Source organism: Rhinatrema bivittatum, chromosome 8 (assembly GCF_901001135.1).
Source record: "Rhinatrema bivittatum chromosome 8, aRhiBiv1.1, whole genome shotgun sequence".
Lineage (NCBI taxonomy): Eukaryota > Metazoa > Chordata > Amphibia > Gymnophiona > Rhinatrematidae > Rhinatrema > Rhinatrema bivittatum.
This window is the reverse complement of record NC_042622.1, coordinates 163751618-163766049: the sequence shown is the minus strand read 5'-3', so window position 1 is coordinate 163766049 and position 14432 is coordinate 163751618.

The window sequence follows — 14432 nt, the reverse complement described above, 5'->3', positions numbered from 1 at the left end:
CATAGTTAAGCTCTGAACTTCATTACCAGAGGATGTGGTTATGCTAGTTGCTGTAGCTGGGTTTAAAAAAGGTTTGGATAAGTTCCTGGAGAAGAAGTCTATAAACTGCTATTAATCAATAAGGAATAGCCACTGCTTATTTCCAGCATTAGTACCTTGGGATCTATTTAATGTATGGGCAATTGCCAGGAACTTGTGATTTGGATTGGCCATTGTTGGAAACGGGATATTGGGCTTGATGGACCTTTGGTCTGATCCATTATGGCATATTTTATGTTCTTATGATTTGTCTCATTTTTTTTTTTGTTGTGGGGCACTTTAGAAATGATCAGAACTAATACTTTGCAGGAGCTGTCTCTTATGTGTGTCTGTTGAGTAGCACTTTAGAAATGATTGGTAGTAGTACTTTGCAGGAACTGTCTCTTATGTCTGTGAGTCTGACTAGTGCTTTAGAAATGATCGGTAGTAGTACTTTGCAGGAACTGTTGAGTAGCACTTTAATAATGATTGGTGGTAGTAGTAGTACTTTGCAGGGATCTTCTCATGTGTGTCTGTTGAGTAGTGCTTTAGAAATGATTGGTATTAGTAGTAGTATTTTGAAGGTACTGTCTCTTATGTGTGTCTGTTGAGTAGCACTTCAGAAATGATCGGTAGTATTAGTACTTTGCAGGAACTGTCTCTTATGTATGGCTGTGGAGTAGCACTTCAGAAATGATCAATAGTAGGTACTTGCCCCTAGGCAGGGAGTTGAACATTGTCCTCATGAAATATGACAGCAGATAAGGCCCATTCAGTCTGCCCCATTTACTTCCTGGTACAGAGCTACAGACCCCAGCTGAGCTCTGGCTTTCCTCTGACTTCTGTGTTTCTAAGGTCCTCTCTGTCTGTCTCAGGTTTTCTTGAATTCTGTTATAGATTTTGCCTCCTGCCACCTTCCATGTTTTTCTACTTTGGTGGACATAATACCATTATAACTGTCTTCTCTGCACATGACTTTGGGGTTATCTTCGACTCCTCTCACTTATTCTGTGCTCTCATTGTTAAAGCATGTTGTTTCTTTCTGTATAACAGGGGTGGCCAGCTCTGGTCTTCGAGAGCCACAGACAGGCCTGGTTTTATCAATATTCTCAATGAATATGCATGAGCTAGATTTGCATACAATGGAAGCAGTGCATATTCATTGTGGATATCTTGAAAACCAGGTGTTTGTGGCTCTTGAGGACCGGAGTTGGCCACCCCCGCTGTATAATATCAACAGAATTTGGCCTTTCCATTCTGAACACAGTACCAAAACCTTTATCCGTTCTGCCTTTGCCTGCTTGGACTTCTGTAACCTGCTCCTTAGAAGCCTGCGGCTGAACCGTCTCTCTGCTACAGGAGCTTTGCGCTAAATCCAAGGCTCCTGCCTCTTCCTGCTCTTGACCCTCTGGTTAAGCATGCTTTTACTGTATCAAGGATTGTCGCTGTACCGTGCTGCATGTGAGTGTGTGCAGTAGTGATTACACCATTTATGCCTCCAGCTTTCACTGCATGCAGTACAGCGTTTATAAAACACTGATTCTCCATCTGGGAAAAAACTTCACAGAAAAAAGATTTATCTTGCTCTCTGGCACAGATTTGGGGAGGCTCTGAGGAAGGGTTATAGGAATTAACTTGTAGTGTGTGAGCATGAAATTGCATGAATGATATAAATGCGAGTGGGATGAGTGAACTGTGTAATTTAAAAAGGAAGAATGCATGCTGAACTGATTACAAATTGTATTCTTGCTTACCGTTTTGTAGTCACTTTTTTGTAATTTTGAATATTTTATTGGTAATAAAGTTGTAATCTGTCACTAGATTTATATAAATAAAACTTTGAAAAAACTAAGACTATACCACAGATCCATTCTTCCACTTCCAGCTGCAGCTCAGCTCCTCTCACAAGCACAAGGTATTAAGCTTTGGGGCCAGATGGACTGGGCTTCTTTCTAATACACTAACATAAAAATGATGGCAGAAAAGGACCAAATGGTCCATTCAGTCTGCCCAGCAAGATTCTTATGGTAGTAACTGCCGCTCCGTGCAGGTTATCCCCATGTTTCTGTTAAGGGTAGTAACTGCCGCTCCATGCAGGTTATCCCCATGTTTCTGTTAAGAGTAGTAACTGCCGCTCTGTGCAGGTTACCCCATGTTTCTGTTAAGGGTAGTAACTGCCGCTCCGTGCAGGTTACCCCCATGTTTCTGTTAAGGGTAGTAACTGCCGCTCCGTGCAGGTTACCCCCATGTTTCTGTTAAGGGTAGTAACTGCCGCTCCGTGCAGGTTACCCCCATGTTTCTGTTAAGAGTAGTAACTGCCGCTCCGTGCAGGTTATCCACATGTTTCTGTTAAGGGTAGTAACTGCCGCTCTGTGCAGGTTACCCCCATGTTCCTGTTAAGGGTAGTAACTGCCGCTCCGTGCAGGTTATCCCCATGTTTCTGTTAAGGGTAGTAACTGCCGCTCCGTGCAGGTTATCCCCATGTTTCTGTTAAGAGTAGTAACTGCCGCTCTGTGCAGGTTATCCCATGTTTCTGTTAAGAGTAGTAACTGCCGCTCCGTGCAGGTTATCCCCATGTTTCTGTTAAGAGTAGTAACTGCCGCTCTGTGCAGGTTACCCCATGTTTCTGTTAAGGGTAGTAACTGCCGCTCCGTGCAGGTTATCCCCATGTTTCTGTTAAGAGTAGTAACTGCCGCTCTGTGCAGGTTATCCCCATGTTTCTGTTAAGAGTAGTAACTGCCGCTCTGTGCAGGTTACCCCATGTTTCTGTTAAGGGTAGTAACTGCTGCCCTGTACAGGTTATCCCCATGTTTCTGTTAAGGGTAGTAACTGCCGCTCCGTGCAGGTTACCCCCATGTTTCTGTTAAGAGTAGTAACTGCCGCTCCGTGCAGGTTATCCCCATGTTTCTGTTAAGGGTAGTAACTGCCGCTCTGTGCAGGTTACCCCCATGTTCCTGTTAAGGGTAGTAACTGCCGCTCCGTGCAGGTTATCCCCATGTTTCTGTTAAGAGTAGTAACTGCTGCCCTGTACAGGTTACCCCCCCCCCCCCTCGCCTTATGATAAGGGTAGTAATATTTACAATCAAAACAAAGCAGCTGTCAAACCCATAACAAAATTACTGCTAGGGACATTTTTACTGGGTGATGAACCTTCTTGAAAATTCAAACAGAGCTTCTTGACGTCCTTTGCTTATGGACTTGCCCTAGAAGCAGTCCTGTGCTTTTTCCCTTATCTACCCAAGAACATAAAAGTCAGGGCCCAGGTCAGATTATCTGAATCCAATTCCTCTTCCCCCCCACCCGCCACCTCCTTCCTTCAAAGCAGAGAGCGATGTTGCAGTTGCCTCAGAAGCGTCAAGGCTTATTGGTTAAGGGTAGTAATCCCCTATGCCTTCTGTTAAGGGGAATAAATACAGAATGAGAAAACCTCTAAACGTCTTGCAGGAATTCTGAACCTTTTTGCCTGTGTAACAAGGGGTCAAGTACAGCTGCTCTGTGCACGCTCGCACTCATTCACACGTCATTCATGGACACAGCACACCACCCTGCAGCTTACACAAATCAAAACCCTCCTCCATGCAGATTTTTTTTTTTTTTTAGCAATTTTATCACTGCAGAATTAAAAGAGACAGCAGAGGCAGTGAGGAGTCAGTTCTAGACATATATTATACATAAGAAGAGACATATTTTGCAAAGGCCACTGGGAAAGGTTAATTGATCTGATACCTGGTAAATGCTACTTGAGGACAAGAACAGTTAAGAGCACGGTTGCTTGACAGAGGCAGTGGAGGCCACAGTGCCTACTCTGAACCCTGGGACTTGCTCCCCCTTCAGTCTAACGTTTTTCCTTTGGGCTGGGAAAGAGGTAAGTGATGGACCGCCCAGTGTGTCTAGCAGTGGAGGCTGGGAGCCAGGACGCAGCTGGTCCAGGGTGCTTACTCGGCGTGCAAACATCTCTACACCACCCCAGCTCAGTACACTGTGAAGAAACAGAATGATCGGCCCCTTTCCTTGCACACAGCAAAAAGATCTGAGCTTCGGGAAAGCATTTTCAGACCTTGCCTCACCATTTCAGAACCAGCTCTGTAAGGCATCAAGAAATAAGCTCTCGTGTTTTGCAGAATTTTAGTTTCACCACCCAAGGAACCATCTCGTTAATCTGCAGCTGTGATGTGCACGGGCCCAGCATCAGTAACATTAAAAAAGAAGGAATATAAGGTGTTGGGCATGTACTGTGGGGAACATGAAGGGTATAGCCTCCTGATTAGAGCAGGCTGAGATGCAGGGAAGCCTGGGTTCAAATTCCACAGATCCCGCTTCACCCTCCATTGCCTCAGATACAACTTCAACTGCAAAGCTTCTGGGGCAGGGATCCATCGTTACCTGAATCTGTAACTTGCTTGGATAGGCGAATGATTAAATCAAATTCTGTGAACACTTACATTCATTTTATCAACTGCTGTATTTCCTAACTGGAAAAAAATCTAATGGCGCCGAGATAAGGACTCCAATCCTCAGCCCGTTCCTCTAATCAAGGCCCAGTGCACTTAAAAAAAAAATCAGAAATTTGATAAACACAAACAGATGTTTAGGCTCTTGCATGATCTGGGTGTTTGTTTAAGTGCCTAATTATTTCTTGCTATTAATTAGAAGTGACTTTTGTTCTACATACCCCAGATTTACGGATGGCTTTCTCCTATTTTGCTGAGTATAACCTGCCCTTAGTGACACATCCTGCTGTAATTCCAGTCCATATTGTACACTGCACATTTTAGAAACACAGAGCAGGCAGGAAGCCCTGCTCAGCTTTATAGTCCCTCCCTCTCCCTCTCCCTCAGAGCTCCTCGGTGTGGGACAGGGCACCCTGGTGCACAGCGTGTGATACAATGCACATCTCTCTCCACCTCACTGCATATAATCTGAGCCCTGTAAGTGTCTTCACACCTTCGTACATTTTTCACATTCTGTCTTAAAACCTCAAAATGCATTAAAGAAGGAGTTTGTTTCATTGATCTACATAGAAATATTCCAAGAGTAATTAAGAATACTGTGGAAAAAAAAAGTCTTGATTGCGTAAGTCTTCACACCCTTTGTCATAGCAAACCCAAATTAGCTCCAGTTTAAAAAAATTTGCTTTAGCAGGCTCATAAGAAGTCAGAGCCCACCAGTGTCTAATTACATTCAAATACTTATTACAAATACTCCTTACTACTTCTACTTAACATTTCTATAGCACTACACGACATATACAGTGCTGTACATGAAGAATCAAGCTGTTTCTGCTCTATGAAGGGAATCTGAAGAAAAAGTCAAAGCAAGAAGCTGCCGAAGAAATATCAGAATAATGTTATTCAAATACATAGAGTGGGGGGAAGGCTATAAGAAAATGTCAGTTTGGCACCACCAAGGCTCTGCCACAATCAGGCCATCCATCCAAAATCAGTAGCCGTGGGCTAAGGAAACTGCTGTGGAAGGTCACAGTGAGGCCTAAGATTACTTGAAAAGAACCACAGAGGGGTCTATGGCTGAGACTGGGAAAAATGTTGACTGTTACTCCACAAACATGGCCTGCATGGAAGGTGACAAGGACGCCACTGCTGAAGAAAAGCCACACTTAGGGCCTGAATTAAAAAAAACAGTTACATGCGTAAAACTGGGTTTGAAACGTGAATGCACTTTACCCATGTAAGTGAGCTTTTGAAAATTGCTACAATACTGTATATGCCATTGAATTATCCATAGGATTTTCTCACATAAATGCACTTTTCACACATATATGGCTTTTGAAAATTGCTGTGACAGTATGTTACATTTGCACGTGTAACTCCTTTGAAAATTCACCTGTTAGGGAACACTGAAGACAAATGGGTGAAAGTTTTCTGGTCTGATGAGACAAAGTGAAACATTCTGGTCTCAGTTCTAAGTGATATGTGTGGCATAAAACAAATACAACACCAGAGGCATACTAAGGGGAGGGGGCCAGGGGGGCGGTCCGCCTCAGGTGGCAACAGGGGGAGGGGTGCCGTTGCCGCCAGCAGGAAGGTCCTGCAATGGAGCAGAACATTGACGTGGTGGGGGAAATCCCGCTAGCAAAAGCAAAGACTGCACCAGTGGCAGAGGCCAGTGGCGCTGCCGGCATTTCCTGGAGCCGGCGGCCGAAGAGGCCCAGCATTGCTGCCGGCACTCCCAGAGTCAGTGGCCGAAGAAGAGGTCCTGTGGTGCTGCCGGTGACCAAAAAGGGGAGAGCCTGGCCCTGTGAGCAGGCCTGGCGCCATCAGGTGTGCAAACCGTGCAATTGCACAGGGTGGCACACCCGGTGGGGCAGCATCAGAAGCAGGGAGAGGCCGCTGGTGGACCCCATCGCACTAGCGGTCCTGAAGAAGAAGAGGCCTGTGCGACCGCCAGTGGATCCCATCTCACCGGCGGCCAAAGAAAGAAGAAGCCCGATCTCCTACTCCTTCTCAGTGTCGGCGTTTGCTTTCAAAAACACATGCAGATAGCACGTTTTCTATGCTGATCTCGCAATGCACAAGATCAGCATAGACGAAGTGTTAGGCTCGCATGGATTGATTAGCGCAAGAGCCGGCACACGGAGGAGAAGCAGAATGGCTCCTGGTGGTGTGTGTGTGTGTGTGTGAATGAATGAGAGTCTTATTAGGGTGTGGGGATGTGGTGTGTGTGAATGAGAACCTGACCTGGGGGTTTGGTGTGTGTAAATGGGAACCTGACTGGGGTGAATGCAAGCCTGACGAGGGGGTGGGGGAGTATGTGAATGAGAGCCTGACTGGGGTGGGGGGTTGTGAATGGGAACCTGACTGGAGGGTTGTGTGTATGTGCATAGGAACCTGTCTGGGGGGGGGGTGTCTGTGGGGGGGGGGGGCTAGGAATCTGTTTGGAGTGTGTTTGAATGAATGAGAATCTGTCTAGGGTGTGTGTTCGCACAGAGCAGCAAAAATGCTAGCACTGGTCCTGCCGGTGAGAGTAAGGGCCGGGGCGTGTGTGTATGGGGGTGTATATGAGAGTGCCTTTGTGTTTATGAGACGGTGAGTGTATAGAAGAGTGTGTGTGTGCCCGTGTATATATATCAGAGGAAGTATGTGTGTGTGTGTGTGCGTGGGTGAGACAGGAATCGTGTGTGAGAGACATGGAAGAAGCATGTCTGTGTGTGAGAGACAGAGGAAATGTGTGTGTGTGAGAGAGAGATGGAGGAAACGTGTGTCTGTCTCTTTCACACACACACATATACACACACTCAAGCTCCCTGTCTCTCACCAAGCGTGTATGTGTGTGAGAGACAGAGGGAGCATAGTTTGTTTGTGTCTCTGTGTGTATGTGTACCCCGGTTCATGACAATCTCAGGGTGACAGGTATGGAGAGTGGGGAATTTTTTAAATCCTTATTAGTTTTAATTACTGGGTGTTATTTGATGTCTGCTGTTTTGAAATATTTTATCAATGTTTAGGAAATTTTTAAAAATGTGTACAGGATCTTCTAATTATTGAATATTATTCTATTTTTCAGCTGTTTTGAACTGATATTTATTAATAGTATGGTTTTACTATTCTGATTGATTTATATTTCGTGATTGTATTGTTTTGAGGAAGTGAGTTTCTGCTTTTCCACTGTTGCACTGCACACACAATCTGGCTTGTAGTTTCCAGTTCAGTTTTTGTCTGCGTGTGTGTGTGTGTGTGTGTAAGAGAGAGATACAGAGGAAGCTTGTGTGTGTGTGTGAGAGAGAGAGATGGAGGAAGCAAGTCTGTGAGAGAGAGAGAGAGAGAGAGAGACAGAGGAAGTGTGTGTGCGTGAGAGAGAGATGGAGGAAGCAAGTCTGTGAGAGAGAGAGAGACAGAGGAAGTGTGTGTGCGTGAGAGAGAGATGGAGGAAGCATGTCTGTGTGAGAATGACACAGAGATGTACAATCCTAAGATTGTTGTATATTGGGGGCACACATGCACACACACAATGGGGCAGATTTTAAAACCTGCGCGCAGGCGCAGATTTGTTCGCACAACCCGGCGCGAACAAATCCACGCCCGATTTTAAAACATGCGCTTGCAGTCATGCGCATGTTATAAAATCCAGGGTCGGCACGCGCAAGGGGGTGCACAATTGTGCAACTTGCCAGCACCGAGCCTCACAGCCTACCTCCGTTCCCTCCGAGGCTGCTCCGAAATCAGAGTGGCCTCGGAGGGAACTTTCCTTCCACCCCCCTGCACCTTCCCCTCCCTTCCCCTACCTAACCCGCCCCCCAGCCCAACCTAGAACCCCCCCCTTACCTTTGTTGAAGAAGTTACGCCTGCCTCCTGGCAGGCGTAACTTACACACGCTGGCCGACGGCCGGCCCGCGATCCCGAGCACAGCAGCAAATGGCCGCTGGACCTGGAGGCTCAGGCCCTGCCCCGCCCCGCCCCGGCTCCACCCCTTTTTGCAAGCTCCAGGACATACGCGCGTCCCGGGGCTTGCCACGCGCTGCTGAGCCTATGCAAGATAGGCTCGGCGCGTGCAGGGGGAGGCAGGGGTAGGTTTTTGGGGGTTGCGCGCGTATCTTACGCGAGCAACCCTTTGAAAATCTACCCCAATATGCTCCCTCTCTCTCATACACACGTGCTTGGTGAGACACACACACACTTCCTCTGTTTCTCTCTCTCACACACAGACACTTCCTCTGTCTCTCACACACAGACATGCTTCTTCCATCTCTCTCACTTACACACATGCTTCCTCTGTTTCTCTTGCTCTCTCACACACACACACACGCAGACATAAACTGAACTGGAAACCACAAGCCAGATTCTGTATGCAGTGCAACAAAGGAAAAGCAGAAAATCAATGTTCCTCAGAACAACTCAGCAGGAGATTTTTAAAATCCTTGTTAGTTTAATTATTGGGTGTTTGATGTGTCTGCTATTTTGAAATATTTTATTCATGTTTAGGAAATTTTAAAATTATATATTGGGGGGGGTGGGGGGGGAGGGTGCCAAAGAAGTATCTACTCTAGGTACGCCCCTGCTAATACCCATCCCTACAGTAAAGGATGAGGTGGCAGCATTATGCTGCGGGGATGCTTTACAGCAGCAAGGACAAGGGAGACTTGTGAAGATCAAGTCCCAGGATGGTGGAAAGTACAGGCAGCTCCTGGGACTAGGAAGAAGATTCACCTTTCGGCAGGACAATGATCCTAAGCACAAAGCAAAAGCTCAGCAAGATGGAAGTGAATGTCCCCGAGTGGCCCAGCCAAAGTCCAGACCTGAATCCAACAGGACATCTGTGGCATAACTTAAAGACTGCAGTCCCCAGACCATCCCCAGCCAAGCTTCAGTTCTTCTACAAGAAGAATGGGCAAAAATCAAAGTCAGTAGACACTTCTCCTAAACCAGTCACGGCTGTTACTGCTGCAAAAGGAGCTTCCAGCAACTGCAGAAATGTATGCAATCAAGACATAAAACTAAAGTCGGTAGACACTTCTCCTAAACCAGTCACGGCTGTTACTGCTGCAAAAGAAGCTTCCAGCAACTGCAGAAATGTATGCAATCAAGACATAAAACTAAAGTCGGTAGACACTTCTCCTAAACCAGTCTCGGCTGTTACTGCTGCAAAAGGAGCTTCCAGCAACTGCAGAAATGTATGCAATCAAAACATAAAACTAAAGTCGGTAGACACTTCTCCTAAACCAGTCACGGCTGTTACTGCTGCAAAAGGAGCTTCCAGCAACTGCAGAAATGTATGCAATCAAGACATAAAACTAAAGTCGGTAGACACTTCTCCTAAACCAGTCACGGCTGTTACTGCTACAAAAGGAGCTTCCACCAACTGCAGAAATGTATTTATTTATTTTATTTAAAAACTTTTCTATACCGTTGTTTAGTAGTATACCATCACAACGGTTTACAGATAGGCACATAAATAAGTCTGGTTAGGATTATAAATTAGCTAGTAGGTGCCAATAAAGTTTCGGTTACATGATTCAAATAATATACGCTATTTGGATTGTGGAATGGAAATTCCATTTATATGAATAATAGGATATCCATATATGAGAATACTGAACTCTTAAATTAATCTTTAGGTATGAGAAAAAATAATAAAGGAGGGATAACTGCTATTTGTTGACTTTTAACAGTGTGCCGGAGTTCTCTTTCTTGTCCGCTAGTATTCCTTACTCCCCACTCTCATTGTGAAAAGCTTTTTTGAAGAGCCATGTTTTTAAACTTTTTTAAAGAGTTTTAGATCTTTCATTAGTCTTATTTTGAGTGGTAGGGTGTTCCATAATATTGGACCTGCTAGGGATAGTGCTCTCTCTCTTACTTGCGTCAGTTTTGCTGTCTTTACAGAGGGAATGGTTAGTAGAGCTTTATTGGCTGATCTTAGATTTCTCTGGGGGACATGTAGTCGTAGTGCAGTGTTTAGCCAGTCAGTATTTTCCTCATAGATTAGTTTGTGGATTGTGCATAGTGTTTTAAATTGCACTCTTTGTTCAATTGGCAGCCAGTGTAATTCAGCGAGTGTTTGAAGGATGTGATCTCTTCTGCTTTTTCCAGTTAGAATTCTGGCTGCAGAGTTCTGTAAGATTTGTAGTGGTCTTAGTGTTGTATATGGTAATCCAAGGAAGAGTGTGTTACAATAGTCTGTGCTCGTGAATATAAGGGCTTGAAGAACAATTCTAAAGTTCGCTTGGGTTAATAGGGGTTTTAGCCTTCTAAGCTCCCTAACTTTCACTGATATGTGTTGCTTAAGATTGAGTTCATTGTCAATTATTACACCTAGGTTTCTGGCTTTTTCGTTTAGTTCTACTATCTGATCCTTTTTAAGTTTGATGGGATTCTGTATTAATTCAGTGGGTTTTCTTTCAAGGTGTATGAATTCTGTCTTTTCAGTATTAATTACCAGTTCCATTTGGCTTAATAGTTGTTTTATTATATCTAGGTACAACATTGCTAAGTTTAGTGTTTTTTCAATTGTTTCTTCTACTGGTAGGATTTAGCTGAATGTCATCAGCGTATATGTAATGTATGATACCTAGTCCTGCCAAGAGGTGGCATAGAGACAGCATGTAGATATTAAATAGAGTTGCCAAAAGTGCTGACCCCTGTGGGACCCCAGTCATTAGCTTGATTTTGTCTGATATTGTGTTTTTTATCTGTACCTGAAAAAATCTATTGTGTAGGTAGGAGTGGAACCACTCAATTGTTTTGCTTTGTAGTCCTATTTCTTCAAGCCTTTTTATTAGTAAGCTGTGATTTACTGTGTCAAATGCTGCTGACAGGTCTAGTAATATCATAATGTAGTGTTTTCTGCTGTCAAACCCCCGTAGTACATTATCTGTTAGTGAGATTAGTAATGTTTCAGTGCTATAGTGTTTTCTGAAGCCGTGTTGTGAGGGGTAAAGTATGTTATTGTTGTCTAGATGTTCTGCCAGTTGCTTTTGTACTGTTTTTTCTATTAATTTAGCAAGCATGGGTAAGTTTGAAACAGGTCTATAGTTACTTAAGACATTTGGGTCACTGTTCTTTTTCTTCAGTATTGGTTTAATTATTGCACCTTTGAGAGAGTCTGGCATTAGTCCTTCACTAAGTGATAGGTTAATTATTTTTGCTATAGTATAGGAGGTTATATCAGCTAGTTTTTTGATGTCCCATGGGTGGGAATGGTGTCAATCTTATGTGGAGTGGGGTTCAAATTTTTTATCATGGATTCCACTTCTCTCTGGGATACCTCGTCAAATGTGTCCCATGGTGTTACATCTCTCTTGTGCATCTTAATTTCCTGCTTAGTTAAGATCGGTATCTTCGCTTTAAGGCTAGTGATTTTATCTGAGAAATACTGTGCTATTTCATTACATTTATTTTCTTTAGGGGTTTGGGGCGCCTCTGTGTTATCATTAGTCAGATTTTTTACTATGTTAAATAGAGCTCTTGGGTTGTTTGTAAATTTCTCAATTTTTGCGCTAAAGAATTGATTTTTTGCTTCGAGAATTACTTTTTTATAATAAGACATAAAACTAAAGTCGGTAGACACTTCTCCTAAACCAGTCACGGCTGTTACTGCTGCAAAAGGAGCTTCCACCATGTATTGGGAAAACCTATACAATCAAGACTTTTTTTGGTTTTTTTTATGCTCAATCACTTTTAGAATATTTCTATAATTGTTCTTTCATGATGAAAGTGCAAAGCATGTTGTGCAGATCAGTGAAAAACTGTTAATGCATTTTGATTTGTATTTTTTAGATAGCAGAATATGGAAGAAGTACAAGGGCGTGAAGACTTTTACGAGGCACTGTGTACATAGATATATATATATGTATATGTATGTATAAGGTTATATTAGTAAGCTGGCGCCATTTGGCAGGATAAATGTCCAGAGCAAGGCTGGAAGTGCCCAGGATCGCAGCACACTGTAATGTGATCCTAGTGCTGCAAATAGGGCTGAGGTTCTGGCAGGTACTGGGTGGGTGGAAGGACTGGCCTTTAAAATTTATGAGGGGGTGAGAATCAGGCGAGGAGGCCCGCAGTCAAGAGTGCCACTTAACTGGATTATCTTAAATAATAAGGTAAATGCAATAAACGTGGTACTTAACAACAATCTCTCAACTCTATTAACACATGGTGCGTGGGGAGTGTTTTTAAGTGATTTTAAGATGTCCAATGTGATGATGTGTGGTTTAGGATAAAGATGTATATTGGTGGGCTTTATGAAGAGGGGGTTTTTATGAAATAAGGGTTGTTATATCTGCCTTTGGGGCATTGTACATTGTATATTGTGCATATGATACATGTATGGTTTATATGTTACATGTATGGTGCTACATGTATGGTGTTATATGTTACATGTTACATTATATGTTACATGTATGGTGATATTGGACATTATACAATGTTGTGAGCACCTTTATGCAATCATTGTAATCAATATATTGATATTTTGTAATATTTTTGTATTTTTTGTATAATGTTTTGATCTTGTTATATAGACTCTCTCATATAATACATATCTTAAATAATATCCAGTTAAGTGGCAGGTTATAAGGCCACTTAACCAGAGGCAAGTCTAACATTATCTAGCTAACTAACTGGGTCATTTATCAAATCGCGTTATGGCATTTTTGTATGCGTTAAGCACCTTTAACGCATGCAAAAACGCCTTTAAAGCATGCAATAGCACCATAACACATGGTGCGATGCAAATCTGAAAAAGAGGAGGAGTTAGGAGAGAGAGAGAGAGAAAGAGACTAGCCCTAATGCCCACATACTAGAGAGGTATTTATATCTCTATAGGAGGCCCACCTAGTAACTTGAGGTGAGGTTTAGATATTAGTGTAGGGGTTAGGGGCCACTTTGACTTTCAGAGTGAGACGTACAAACAGAACAGTGCTCTCTTGTGAAGATTTGATGTCCTTCGGAGTGAGGAAACTCACCCAAAGTTGAGATTTGTGCAGTGTTTTCTCAACCTACCTTGATGGACTGTCTACCTGGGTAACATCAAGCTAGGTTGACTTAATTTTAACAGGATAAGTAACTAAAAATTCAAATATTAGTGGTTTTAGCTGGATAACTTGTGAATTACCTGGGTAACTACCTTTGAATACTGAATTCACAGCGTGCGTGTGTGTATTTATGCATTTACATACACACACACACACACACATACACATAAAATACACCACAACATAGGGTATAAACACTATCTGATCTTATGGTTAAACCCAAAAATTACTCTCAAAGGTAAACTTCCAAGATAAGGTTAGTTCCCATAAAACGAGAAAATAAACTACGCCGTGATACTGAGTGATATTTCAGACTGTAAAGTCTGCTCTACCTCCTTAATGTGCAAGCTTACAATGTACTGAAGGCTGAGTGCCCAAGGTAGCAGTTCCCAGCTAGCCTTCGCGGTCACTGAGTGAACATCGAGTGTCATGCGTGATGTAGTGTATGCTAAAGAGAAAAAAAAAATCATTTCCCTTCTCTCACACTTCTTGAGGCCATTTTTGTGAACATTTTTAAATAAAAAGAATTTGAACCAAATAAAGAAAAGAGTAAACTAGAAATATTTAGCACCAAGTGTCCAGTACCATGTTCCTTAACTCCTACAATGCCCGAGTGAGACGTCCTCTCCTCTCTGTCTCATAACTGTCCCAACCTACTCAATCAGCATCAGATGCATCCCTGTCCATCCACCTCCATGGTGGAGACAGCTGGAATGTCCTGTGCTAAAAGAGCTGAGTCCTGGGGAAAAAGGCATCACTTTTCCAGTAGTGAAATGGTTAAACCAGAGGTTGCAGCACTGCAAGCAAATCCATTCGTGCTTCCACTACATACTGGAAACATATAAACAGGATAGGATACCTATATGCACAGTCAGAAATATACCAACTGCACAAAACATCTGGGTGCACCTGGCCCATCTTAGGAAGGTGC